The sequence below is a fragment of the Protopterus annectens genome, chromosome 8.part0 (genome assembly GCF_019279795.1).
Source record: "Protopterus annectens isolate FY-2018-M chromosome 8.part0, PAN1.0, whole genome shotgun sequence".
Taxonomy (NCBI): domain Eukaryota; kingdom Metazoa; phylum Chordata; order Ceratodontiformes; family Protopteridae; genus Protopterus; species Protopterus annectens.
Window position 1 is genome coordinate 463651868 of NC_056741.1, and position 12915 is coordinate 463664782.

The 12915-nt window shown below is 41.4% G+C and overlaps 1 protein-coding gene across 3 annotated transcripts in view; it reads left to right on the top strand.

Annotated features, from left to right (window-relative positions):
- Window positions 1–12915, top strand: part of HJV (hemojuvelin BMP co-receptor) — a 464608-nt gene that overhangs the window by 350651 nt on the left and 101042 nt on the right. The gene's annotated exons all lie outside the window — the stretch shown is intronic.

Here is a 12915-nt window from a genome sequence, read left to right on the forward strand (position 1 = left end):
CCAGGCACCCAGTATTACTGCTGCACAGGTTAAAACAGCACTGTCCAAGGCCAAGAATACAGCTTATATGGGACCTGACAATATCTATGGCTTTGTTCTATATAAACTACAGAGTGAACTGGCACCTCACCTGTGTGCCATGTTCAATCACAGCCTCACCTCAGGCTTTGTCCCTACTGAATGGTGCACTGCTACAGTCAACCCTCTCCACAAACGAGGAGTGACTACAGACCCTGGGAACTATTGCCCCATTAGCCTGACAAGTCTGATATGCAAAGCTATGGAACACATCATCATGGACCTAATAAATAAGGATATAAGGAATCTACAAACTCTAAATCCCACACAGTTTGGTTTTGTGAAGGATAGATCATCCCTGCTCAACTTGGTCAACTTCTTTGAGTCAGTCACCAGAGCTGTGGATGTAGGCAAGGTGGTTCATACAAACGAACCAAAAAGTGCACAAACTATATAACTAAAACCAAACAAATAACAGTGTTGGATATTGAATGGCTTTTTTTATTTACTGTTTTGCATTCCACCAGTTCACATCCTATAGGAAATAAAAAGGCAGTGGTAAATGGACAATTTGTCCGGGCTGCAAAAATGGTAACTCTCGATGTTGATTTTGGGAAGGAATGTGGGTTGCTTAAAAAGATGTTCATCAAGAGAGGGTATCCAACAAGTATGTTAGAAGATATACATAATGAAGTGTGAATAAAAAGGAAGACTGGACATTTTAACCCCATTCTTAGTTACCAAGGAGAGAACCATCAGATAAGGACTAAACAAGTGCAATATGACTGCTCAGTTGCATTTATAACAACATTTAGTACGTATTTTTACGAAGTAAAAGCTATCTTGATAAAGAATTGGGAAGTCATTAATGATGATGTAAAAATCAGAGAAAAGGTAGGGGAAAGATTAAAAATGGTGGCAAGAAGAGGTAAAAATCTTAAGAACTTAATAGAGCATTGTAAAAAATCTACTAATAACTTGCACATGGGTGTGAGTAGGTGTGGAATACATAACTACTGCAGTTTTATATCCCAAGGTCAATGGGTTCAGATCAAAAATAGAAAATATAGAATTACTGGAAAATTTAATTGTAATACAAAAATGGCAGTTTATGTTGCCACATGCCAATTATGTCTAGCATATTATATAGGAAAAACAAATAGAAGTTTGAAAGAGAGAATATATGAGCATATTTATGCAATCAGAAAAGGTATTTTTAACAAATGCATTAGCAAAGCATATATATGAATTTAAAGATCATCTGTTCAAGTTTTGTGTAATACATAAGATTGAAGAACAGGATAGGGGTGGACCTTGAACTATTCAGCTGGAAAAGGCTGAACTGGTTTGGCAACTGCAATTACATTCATGTGTATGGCCAGGATTAAATGATTACTGCACTATTAATAGTATACTTAGGTTAAAAGCATTGGCTAGGAAGTAAGTAAAAAAGTAAAAAGTAGGAGGGTGAACAATAATAAATAATAATAATAATAATAATAATAATAATAATAAAATATAACATTATTCATAAGATAGCATGTCTGTATTCATATTGTGTCTTTTCAAGTGTATATAGCAATCACTATTTTATAGAAAATGCATTGCTAATATGATGGCTGTATTAAGTTTTTCATTTAATCTATTAATATTTGTGTTTATATATAAAAAGTGATTTATTGTCTGAAATATAATTATTCATGGAGCATGTTGGCTTAGATGATTAGATATTCTATCAGTATTTTAGTAACAAGTTTTTATATACGAGTCATATGTTTTTAAAAAAGCACTGAATATGTCTCTTCCTGTTTGTAAAGGAAATTATGCTATTTTAAGTATATAAGAAGGAAGGTTTTAGTTGTTGTTTGCTGTCTGATGAAGTTTGCTATTTGAGACAGATGGAAAGTGCTTAAAAGTAAATAAAGAAGCCGTTCTATATCCATCACTGTTATTTATTTGGTTTTAGTTATATAGTTATATATAGTTATATAGTTTGTGCACTTTTTGATTCGTTTATATACCATTCCCCACTCAGGAATCATAGAAAAACTCACTAAGCTAGGCATCAACCCCTATATCACTAGGTGGGTTGCAAACTGGATCACAGATAGAATTCACAGTGTGAAAGTAGCTGACTCCAAGTCAGACTGCCGACTAGTCATGAGTGGAGTCCCACAGGGTTCGGTCCTGGGTCCTCTCCTGTTTGGTATCTACTTCTCTGAAGTCCAGGCCAACACAAAGGGATGATTGCAAGTTGGGAGCTATTATTAACTTCCCAAGTGATGTTGATATCCTACAGAATGGCCTCACTGAGACTGGTGTCAGAACCATGGCCTTAAGCTTAATGCCAAAAAATGTGTCATCATCCCCTTTGGGAAAAACCCGGTTCCCATGAATTACCACATCAATGGTAGTCCACTGAATACAGAAGGCATTATAAGAAAACACAGGTTGACAGCAACCTCTCTTTTGATCACCACATTGCCACTGTGGTCAGAAAGTCCTTCTATGTGGCACATCTCATTACTAAGGGTTTTGCATCCAGGAAGAAAGAGGTCATTGTCTCCCTCTACTCTTCCCTCATTAGGCCAATCATCGAGTATAATGCCTCATTTGGTATGTACCTCACTAGACACCTGCAACAACTGGAGAGGCTGCAAAAGTACTTCAAAAAGAGGAGCCTAGACCTTAAACACTTGTTCTATATGGACAGACTCAAAAAAATCCAACTATTCTCTGTCTCATATCGTCTACTTAGAGGCGGTCTCTGCTTGTCTTACAAAGCCATGTCTGACCCAGCTCTGTTAGAAATTCTACATCCAATGAAATCCCAATCCCTCCATGTGAAGATTGGGTGAAGATAGATGAAGGCTGCCAGCCTAGCTAGATAGAATTTTGGAGATAATTGTCATCTGTAAATATTAATGTAAACCACAGGCTTGTCTTAAATGGTAAAAATAGTGTTCCATGTGGAACTGGAAAAAAATGTAACAACAGTGCACTCTACTGACCAAGTAAAGCATGTTGTGACCCTTTGATGTTAAAACTCGGATCCAGAAAGTCTAGAGTGAGGCATCCTGCCTATTGTTTTAAGGCCAGAGTTAATGGCCGGAATTTGCATGCATAAATGTCCTTTATTGCTCTGGTTTCTGCCCAGAGTGGAAGACTGTAAATGTAGTTTCTGTTAGCCTGGGAACCCAGAGAAGTGTGAAGGATGATGTAATGTGAACCAGGAATGTAATTTAAAAAACAGAGAGAATCAAAGAGCATTAAGCATTTTTGTCTTGACCACCCAACTCACCAGCACTGTCTTGCTCTATATGTATTTTCTCTTACAAATAGCTAGAAACTAGAAATAATTAGACTGTTTTTCTGTGAAGTCAGAACTGTACTACTGAATTATGTTAAGCATTTCTCTGTCATCTCTGAACTCTTGACCAGCACTGTGTAGTAAAAAGTATTGTCTTGTGTTTTGACGATTTGTTATTAAATATTTTTAAACCCTTTCAACTGTGGCTGTTTTTGTAGAGATAATTTAAGCTCTTCAGAGTACTGGCATGCCTTTGGTAAATTGTACAAAGCCACTTCAATAGCTTTAGCCCTGTGCTATCAATTGGATAATAATATTGCACAGTAATAATTGGACACCCTTTTAAGGGCCTTTGAGTAGCTGATAAATATTAGTCGGTGGTGGCAGCTGGTACTACTATATAGTCTGGGAAAAAGGGGCATAGCTGGAGAACCTGTGCCAGCCTTCCCCAGAAGTGTCTGTGTGGTTGTATAAACTCTTCTCACAGTGTGTGTGTGTGTGTGTGTGTGTGTGTGTGTGTGTGTGTGTGTGTGTGTGTGTGTGTGTGTGTGTGTGTGTGTGTCAGCTACTTGGGCAGGGACATGAAGCACTGGTTAGACAGAGAGGGTGCTGGAGGTTTTAGCTTGCCCACTAGACTGAGATCTGGACCCTATATCTGTGCCAGTGGGGAGTCTTATTGGGGTCCTGGAGAGCAAAGGGATCGACTAGGCCTGGACTGACTGTGATCTCTGTGTGCTCTTAAGGGAAATTGCACTTTACTGTGTATATTTGTTATCCTTTCCTCCTATATGAGACACCCCTCTCTGGTATTAGTGGTGAGGATTGACACTCCTTAGTTGCTGGGCCAGGGCCCAGGCATCACATATTAATTGTTTGGCAGTAGCAGGATATCCACACCACATATTAATTGGTTGGCAAATACTAATTGGCTTGTAGTGGTGTGGGTAGAGTGAATTCCTGTAGCTGATGTACAGTGAGCTCTGAAGGTGTTTTGTACTCTAAATCAGCAACGCAGTGAATACTCAGAGTTCAGATCACAATTGTTTTATTTCTTTTGTTAGCTTAGTAAGTCAGGGTGAGCAGGCAGCTTGTCAGCAGAGGAGTATGGAAAGCTGACAAGGAGCCAGCTGGCAGAGGTGTGCCAGGCTAGGGGACTGGTGCATGGAAACCTGACTAAGGAAGACCTGATTCAGCCTTGGTTACAGCTGCATCAGAAAACAGCAACCAGGAGGACAATCAGACTGGCAGTGGAGATATAATACCCTCAGAGAATGGAAAGCTCAACCTTTCTGCAGAGGACTTAAAAATCCATCTGGAGCTAAAAAGACTTGAGTTGGAGGCCAGGCATTTGGAGACAGAAGCATCTGAGAGACTGAGGAGTCTACAAGCTGAGGAGAATGAGAAACTGCTACACCTGGAAGCCAAGGAAAAGGAGCAGCAGGGGAAGCATGAGAGGGAAATGCTGACTCTTCGCCAGAGTCATGGAGGTAATGGGGAAGGGAGTAAATGTACTCCAGAAGCACAAAAGGTCAGTAAATTTCTTTTGCAGTTTAAAGAGGGGGATAATTTTGATAGTTTCGTTCATATGTTTGACAGGGTATGCAAACAGTATGGTGCTAACCAAAGGCTCTGGGTACAGTTCCTGACCCCCTTACACCATGGTAAAGCTGTAAATGTTTTGTCAAAAATGTTTGACGTTGCATGTTTTAATTACACTGCTGTTAAAAATCACTTGTTAGAACTGTTTAAGCTAACACCTGAAATGTATAGGAAAAAGTTTCGTAAGTATAGTCACAAGGCAGATAAAAGTGTGTGTGAACTGGTTGCTGAACTGAGCACTTATTTCCATAGGTGGATGAGTGTATGTCAGGTCACCACTTTTGAAGGGCTGGCAGACCTTTTGGTGAGGGAACAAGCCCTTAGCACTTTGCTTGAGGACATGAGGATCTGGTTAGCTGATAGACAATGTGCCACTTCATATGAGTTGGGGAAGAATGGAGACCTATACCTGGCAAGCAGAGCAGCCCTGCAGGAAAGGGACCCCCAGTACTTCTCATGGGTCTAAAGGAACCCATGGTGGGCAGCACAGACTGCCCCAACAGAATCTGCCAGTATCAGGGAAAGCCACTAGTCCAGCTACACGTCCAGGAGCTAGGGTTAAATGTTTTGAATGCAACCAGTGGGGACATGTGGCATACAGGTGTCCATGGTGGCAAGGTGGGGAATAAAAGGTGAGGGAGCCAGTAAGTGGGAAAGACAAAATGCCAATAATAGGTTGTCTTGAGACAACAAGAGTACCAAACTACCATCTTATAGATGTCCTGATAGGAAAGGATTTGGATGAGGCAGTGCCATGTGTTTGTGCAGTTACATGCAGTCAGGCTTGGTGACAAGCAGGTAAGTCTGGTAGCCTGGGGGAGACCCAGACAGACTGCATTCTTGCAGCCAGGACTGGTGAGGTGGTTATTTCAGGGAGGGAGCTACCCCGTAGCAGTGAGACTAAAGGTGAGCCACAGCTGCTTGTGGGTACTGATGTTACCTGGGACAGAGTGACTGCAAAGGTAGAGGTGAGTAGTAGTACCCAGGCTGACAGTGAGGCACCACTGTCATATGATGCCAGACTTCCTGTGGAAGGGGAGCTGGGAAGGGTTACAAGGAGAGAGTTGAGACAGGCTCAGCTCTCAGACTCTAAATTGCAAGGCCTGAGGCAGGTAGCTAGGGATGCACCTGATCCTCACGAAAAGGGGGAATCTCTATACTGGGACAAAGGGTTACTATACAGAGAGTGGACCCCTGAGGGAGGGCTAGAAGGTCAGAGAGTACAGCAGTTGGTGGTGCCTAGAGCCTACCATCTGGTGCTTCTAGCCATACCCCATGATATTCCCTTTGCATATTATATGGGCATAAAATGTACAAACAGGCATATTATGCAGAACTTCTATTGGCCTGGAATTTCCAGAGATGTAACAGGATACTGCAGGACCTGTGAGCAGTGCCAAAAGGTAGGCAAGGCAGGAGACAAGGTGAGAGCTCTTTGATGGTTTTGTCTGTGATTGAGGAGCCATTTCGGGGGGGTAGCTATGGATATTGTGGGTCTTCTGAGTACCCCAAGTTCCACAGGGAATAAATATATCCTAGTGGTAGTGGATTATGCTGCACAATACCCTGAGGCAGTGGCTTTGTCTTCCATTGAGGCAGATGGTGGTAAATGCTTTGTTAGATGTTTTCAGCAGGGTAGGTTTCCCAAAAGAAATACTGACTGACAGAGGTGCCAATTTCATGTCAGACCTGCTGGCTTGTCTGTGGAAGTCCTGTGGGGTGAAGCACATAAAGACCACCCCCTACCATCCCCAGACTTATGGTCTTGTTGAGAGATTAAACTCTACAATCAAGTCCATGCTACGGGCATTTGCAGATCAGTGTGAGAGGGAGTGGGACAAATATTTGCCCCATCTGTTGTTTGCTTACAGAGAGGTTCCCCAGGAATCCACGGGTTTTTCACCCTTTGAGTTGCTGTATGGGCATAGGGTGAGGGGACCTCTAGATTTAATTCAAGATGAGTGGGAAGGTGAGTGTGAGTCTCACAAGGAGTCTGTTGTGGTATACTTCCTAAACCCCAGGACAAGGCTCAACTAACTCATGGTCTTGGCCCAGGAGAACCTGGCAGAAGCTCAACAACAGAAAAATGTGTGATATGACAGGAATGCTTAAGCTAGAGAGTATGTTGTGGGGCAGCAGGTAATGGTTCTCATTCCTGTCAGACACAACAAGCTGCAAGCAGCTTGGGAGGGACCCTACAAGGTGGTAAGAAAGGTAAGTGATGTTAAGTACATGGTGAAACTGCTAGGCAGAAGGCAGGGGCACAAATTGTACCATATTAACATGATGAAACCTTACCATGATAGGGAGGCCCTTGTGCTGAGCATTTGCAGTGGATTGCAGGAGGAGTCTGAGGGAGATCTGGTGACTGATCTCCTCAGTGAGGGTCGGGCTAACACCTCAGTGGAAGGGGTAGCAATGTCCCAGCAGCTATCTCCTACCCAAGTTCGAGAAATCTGAGCAGTGTTGCAGGAATTTGGGGACAAGTCCACTGGGAAACCAGGATGCACCCACCTGGGACAGCACCAGGTGGATACAGGGCCCCAAAGGCCTATTAGGCAGGCCCCTTATAGAGTGCCCGAGAGAGTCAAACAGACTCTGAGGGAAGAAGTACAGGAGATGTTGGAACTAGGAGGTGATTCAAGAGTCCAACAGTTCCTGGGCCTCCCCAGTGGTGCTGGTGCCAAAGAAGGATGGCAAGGTTCTGTAAGGACTACAGGAAATTAAATAGTCACACAGAGTCAAATGCTTACCCCATGCCTAGGACAGATGAGGCCCTAGAGCAGCTGGGTGGGGCTAAGTATCTTACAACCATTGATCTTACCAAGGGTTACTGGCAGGTGCCCTTGACTCCCATTGCTAGAGAGAAGTCAGCCTTTGTGACTTCTTTTGGCTTGTATGAGTTCACAAAGATGCCCTTTGGGAAGAAGAATGCCCCAGCAACTTTCCAGAGGCTGGTAGATCATATCCTAGAAGGAGCAGGAGGGTTTGCCCTTTCTTACCTAGATGATGTTGCTATCTACAGCCATTCCTGGCCAGAGCACCTTCAGCATGTCAGGGAGGTACTGGGCAGACTACAGAGGGCAGGGTTTACCATTAAGCCGAGCAAATGTCAGGTGGGTATTGCAGAGGTTTCCTACCTAGGACATAGAGTGGGGAGTGGTAAGATAAGGCCAGAGCCTGCCAAAGTGGAAGCCATTCAGGCATGGCCTGCACCTGTTACTCAAATGCAGGTGAGGGCATTTTTTAGGGACAGCAGGGTACTACAGAAAGTTCATTCCCAGTTATAGTACCATAGCTGCTCCCTCACAGATCTGACAAGGAAGAACAGGCCAGATAAAGTAGTGCAGACCCCAGCATGCGAGCAGGCATTCCAGAAGCTTAAAGAAGCTTTGGGAGGACCCCCTGTGTTAGCCAGTCCAGATTACAGCAAATAATTTGTTGTGCAGGTGGAGGCTTCAAACCATGGGGTGGGGGCTGTACGTAGCCAGATTTCTTCAGAGGGGGAAGAGCACCCAGTGGTTTATCTCAATCATAGGCTCCAACCCAGGGAGGAATACTATGCAGCTGCAGAAAAGGAATGTCTAGCCATAGTGTGGGCACTGCAGAAACTTCAGCCTTATCTGTATGAAAGGAAATTCACTGTTATGATAGATCACAACCCCCTAACATGGTTAAACAGAGCCAGCCAGCAAAATGTCAAGTTGCTAAGATGGAGTCTGGGGTTGCAAGCATATATGTCCATGCAGCACTGCAGTGGGATTAGCAATGCCAATGCAGATGGGCGCTCAAGACAGGGAATGGGGTAAGGTATACTGAGATAAACCTAACTCCCTCAAGCAGCATTTCTCAAGGGTCACTTGAAAAACTAGCTTGAGTTCTCCAGAGGGGGAGAGATATGTGAAGATTGGGTGAAGATAGATTGAGGCTGCCAGCCTAGCCAGATAGAATTTTGGAGATAATTCTGTCATCTGTAAATATTAATGTAAACCACAAGCTTGTTGTCTTTTATGGTAAAAATAGTGTTACATGTGGAACTCAAAAAAATGTAACAACAGTGCACGCTACTGACCAAGTAAAGCATGTTGCGACCTTTGATGTTAAAACTTGAAGCCATGAAGTCTATAGTGAGGCATTCTGCCTATTGTTTTAAGGCCAGAGTTAATGGCCAGAATTTGCATGCATAAATGTCCTTTATTGTTCTGGTTTCTGCCAAGAGGTGAAGAATGTAAATGTAGTTTCTGTTAGCCTGGGAACCCAGGGAAGTGTGAAGAATGATGTAATGTGAACCAGGAATGTGATTTTAAAAACAGAGAGAATCAGAGAGCATTAAGCATTTTTGTCTTGACCATCCATCTCACCAGCACTGTCTTGCTCTATATGTAAGTTTATCTTAGACTTGTATTTTCTCTTGGAAATAACTAGAAACTAGAAAGATTAGACTGTGTTTTTCTGTGATGTCAGAACTGTACTACTGAATTATTTTAAGTATTTCTCTGTGATCTCTGAACTCTTGACTAGCAAAGTGTAGTAAAAAGTATTGTCTTGTGTTTTGACTATTTGTTATTAAATATTTTCAAACCCTTTCAACTGTGGCTGTTTTTGTAGAGATAATTTAAGCTTTTTAGAGTACTTGCATGCCTTTGGTAAATTGTACAAAGCCACTTCAATAGCTTTAGCCCTGGGCTATACTACCAATTGGATAATAATAATGCACAGTAATAATTGGACACCCTTTTAAGGGCCTTTGAGTAGCTGATAAATATTAGTGGGTGGTGGCAGCTTTTACTACAGTATAGTCTGGGAAAAAGGGGCACAGCTGGAGAACCTGTGCCAGCCTTCCCCAGGAGTGTCTGTGTGGTTATATAAACTCTTCTCAAAGTGTGTGTGTGTGTGTGTGTGTGTGTGTGTGTGTGTGTGTGTGTGTGTGTGTGTGTGTGTGTGTGTGTGTATGTGTCAGCTACTTGGGTAGGGACACAAAGCACTGGTTGGACAGAGAGGGTTCTGGAGGTTTTAGCTTGCCCACTAGGCTGAGATCTGGACCCTATAGCTGTGCCAGTGGGGAGTCTTATTGGGGACCTGGAGAACAAGGGAGTGATGAGACCTGGACTGACTGTGATCTCGTGTACTCTTAAGGGAAATTGCACTTTACTGTGTGTATTTATCCTTTCCTCCTATATGAGACACCTCCCACTGGTGTTAGTGGTGAGGATTGAGGCTCCTTGATTGCTGGGCCAGGGCACGGGCATCACACTCCACACCACATGCTCCAGAGACCTCAACCTCATTATCACAATCAGCAGAGCATAATGGAGGGACAGGTTCATAACTGCCCATGCTATGGAATAGACTTCCCATACATGTCAAGCAGAGCACCTTGCTGACCCTCTTCAAGAAAAAGCTTGATGAGTGGATGGGAAATAGAAAATTCACCCTGGGGATAACTCCAGTGGCTCTACTCAACAGAGGCACTTGAAGTAAGGTCAGGTGGCATGATGCCAGGGTAATCCTATGGCTAGGCTTGTAAAGGCCCGAGGGTCATTACCCTAGTACACATCCCTGGACCTATGAACCTATGATCACCCTGAAAATTATCACATAATACACTCATAAAAGTAAATCCACTTGTAGTGGGAGACAGCGTCCGTTTTATGTAAATTAAAAGAAAAAGGATGAGGGGAGGAGTGAAAGAAATGAAAAGGAATAGTGGAGGTCAGGATTGGAAGATAGAGCACACAAACACACACATGAAACAGTACAGATGCACAGGGAGAGAACTGCATTCATAAGGGAGAGACATTTAAAACTGTATAGTTCATCAGATGAAGAACTGAAAGCACAACTGCAAGTAGTCAAAACTTTTTCAGATGATATAAGAATGTCACTTGGTCTTGATAAATGTGCAAAAGCAACCTTTAAAGCAGGAAAGCTGTAGCACCAAGAAAACATGAGTTTGGGGCAGGAATATGATTTAAAAGAACTTGAGCAAGAGGGAGTGTATAAGTATTTGGGAACTGATGGTGGATCAACAATAAAACATGAACAAATGTGAATAAAACTTAGTAGGAAATATTTTAGAAGATTTGATACTGAAAACAGAATTGACATCTAGGAACAAAGTCCAAGCTATAAACCAATTTGCTCTTCCTGTCCTAACTTGCAGTTTTTGACTGATTGACTGACTCCAAAAGGTATTGGATAGGTTGGACAGGAAAACAAGAAGGATTCTTCATGCTCATCAAATGATTTATAAAAAACATTGCACACCAAGATTAATATATTCCCCATTCTGAAGGAGGTATGGGCCTCCTCAAAACTGATTACATGTATAGATCTGCAATAATAGGATGGTAAATTCAATACACACATTTTTTCATTCCGCTATTACCATGTAGTATTGGTATAATTCTCCCATTTATCATACTGGTGGATGCTCATGCACACTCATGCACACACCTGCACACTTTTATACATTACTACTTTACTTCATCCACTGTTTTCTGCATTTTTATGTTTTTTTCCTACTAGTTTTCATTGTATAAATTTTTTTTTTTTGCAAAGCGCTGACATTGTTTTCTGAACTATTAATAACTTAGATAACTTATTTTTTTCTTTTTTTTATTACCCATGGATGGATATTTACTAGATATTATTAAACAGACATATTTTTATATTTATAGTGTTCTAGTTTGATTATGTTTATGGTTAGATAGCTATGTGCTTTTTCTTGATTTTAATTCTTGTCACAGACCTGATGAAGGCTTTATTGCATTAGTTAGTTGAACATGATTTTAGTTAAAAGTCTTATTATGTATATCTTTTTATGTATATGTTATGCCTTTCTTAATATCTGACTTTGGAATGTGGGTTGCAAATATAGGTAGTGTTTTCTTTAACTAGGATTTGGTTTGATCTAATCAGTAGTAGTGCGTGGGGGTGGGTACCTGCTGTTCTAAAACTCACTTTTACGGCCCTGATTACATTGTTTGCCACGAGTAGGCTGGGTTAATATAAAACAATACATATATTTTCCCACACTTACTTCTAAGTACATAAAAGCTGATATGTTTAACATTGTTAAAATATTTCTGAGTTTTTGATACAGAGGATCACTTGTCTGTGACGAATAAAGGCTTGTTGCTTTGGAACACCACCTGGGTTTCATAATTTTTAGAAATTATTGTGACTGAGCTCATCAACGAAGTTTTGAAACCACTAGTTTCTCTGTTTTATGTTTACTACATACATATCTGCTGACCTCACAAGACCCAAACATAGTGAAAGTTTTGAAACATGAGGAGAATAAGTCTAAGATGACTTCCCTGCTTAGTTTAGCAGAAGCATATCAGCATTAAGCAGGAATGGAAACCAGACGAGAATTAGATAAATATCAGGTAGCAACTTAATGTGCCAAAAAAACAAAAGAAACAATATAAGATGAAGAATCAGATGACAAGGCAAGAAATGTGGAAAATACATAAATATAGTTGCAAGTATAGAAAACTCTTGGAACAACCTTATGTTGATCAGGATCAAACACATGAATGTTTAAGGAGAGGTGAATTTAAACCCAAAGATGAAAGGTTTATATTGGAGGCCCAATATAGTGGACTATGTATACGTTGGTTTACTAAGTCCATTAAATATGCAAGAGAAACAGACAAATATAGATTTTATGAAACAGAATTGTAAACAGTCATACATCTTTTTGCTGGTTGTGATATACAAATGGCAGAAGGACTGTTTACTGAAAGGCATAATAATGTGGTAAGATTGTTGCATTGGGGATTGTGCAAACATTATAATATTGAAGTAGCTTAAAAACACTGGAAACCTGAGCCACAAAGCATTATAGAAAATGATGACGTTTATATCACATGGAATCACCCATTACCAACAGTTCAAAAAATAGATCCAAGAAAACCAGACATAGTAGTCCATAAAAAGAAGACAAAAGTTAAAATTGCTACACCCAGTGACTATGGGTC